Raw genomic sequence first — 1,619 nt, 5'->3', positions numbered from 1 at the left:
TTTACGTATTAAATTAGACTAAATTACTGAACGGTACCTGCACTTCCTGCACACGCTTTAAAAAATGTTATTGGAACCGCCATATAGTTTACTTGAAGATTTGAAATTGTAATGTGTGTGTCAATCAATTAGGAATTATAGCTAATTATTTTTCAAATTTTTAAGGATTATGCTTAGGTCAATTACTTTATGTTCACTTATCACTAGGCCCCCTGGGGTAGAATTGATCCACTCCCGTCCTCGATATCGTAAAAGGAGATCAATGGCCACCAAGGGCGTAGCCAGGATTTTATTTTTGGGGGGTGCTGAACCAGAGGAAAAGGTTTAAGACCGGTAGAATTTGAATTTAGTTCCTACACTGAAACATCTGTAGTGGTTCTTCGAAAAACGAACCTTACAGTGCAAAGGTCGGATGGTCCCTAGTGCCGGTCGGGAGCGAGGCGGAGCGGGCAGATCTCACCCGACCGTTATCAAAGGCTGCTCGGCGCAACGCATGTACACACTAATGGCATAGACAGAGGGGTGGTATTTTCCCCTGCTCCCTGCAACAGAGACAAATCTATTTAAAAGACCTCTTCCATGGTGGAATCCTGAAGTTAAAGAAACTGTGAAAAATAAGAAATCAGCATTGACAAAGTACCAAAGGAATCCTACAGTTAAAAATTATATTGGGTTTAAACGAGTGATCAGCAGGAAAATATAAAAGTTCAATAGTCCAATCGATAAAAACCTCCCAAAATATAATTACTGAAAATTTCTTTGAGAACGTGAATACGTAGGCCAATCATTTTGCTACCGTGAGTAGCTCTGCTAACTACTCAGTTTAACAGAACTTCTCTCAAGCAAAGAATGAAAGAGAAATTGAATTATGTTGTGATACAGCACGTGGCTTAGAATATAATACACCATTTGTAATTAAAGATATAGACTTCGTGCTGCAAGATTGTAAAAAAAAATAGCACTTGAGTGCGAGTTGTATTAAAATTATATTAGCACTACCAGGCCCTAAGGTCCTGTGTTAAATCCTACATCGACGATCAACATTAGTCTAAGCTAAATAACATGTAAAATTAAATTAAATTGTTGCATCGGCCGGGAATCGAACCCTGAGCGCCGCGTGTCAACTACCACGATTACACAAACAAGGAGGACGATGGCCAGCATCTTAGCGGATTTAAACCATAATTTAAATCTAAGAGGCAACTTACCGCTCCTTTCTATCGGCCCGGTATTTTCGCGTGAAAATCCAAGATAAGGTGTCCGAAGTTAAGATCCAAGAAAATGGAGTACCTCAAGGATTGACCCTTAGTTGCACGTTGTTCTCAATTGCCCTCAAGGATAGTACTAGAAGTGTATTTGAGTCTGTCAGTAGGTACATATATGTGGATACGGCGTCGTTTGTGCCATAGATGCTGAGGGTGTATCCCATGAATGGAAATTACACACGGGGCAATCGTTAATGTATTGCATCATAAGAGAAGGGAAAAAATTCCTAACTGTACCAGACTGCTTGAATGTCCTTGACAACCTAACTCAAATGTATACGGACGATTTTATCAATCGCCAGCATACCAGAACGGGGCAGTGACTTGGTGTTCCTATGGGTACCGAGACATGTA

Source organism: Photinus pyralis, unplaced genomic scaffold (genome assembly GCF_008802855.1).
Source record: "Photinus pyralis isolate 1611_PpyrPB1 unplaced genomic scaffold, Ppyr1.3 Ppyr1.4_LG5, whole genome shotgun sequence".
Classification (NCBI taxonomy): Eukaryota; Metazoa; Arthropoda; class Insecta; order Coleoptera; family Lampyridae; genus Photinus; species Photinus pyralis.
Note: the sequence above shows the minus strand (reverse complement) of the source record.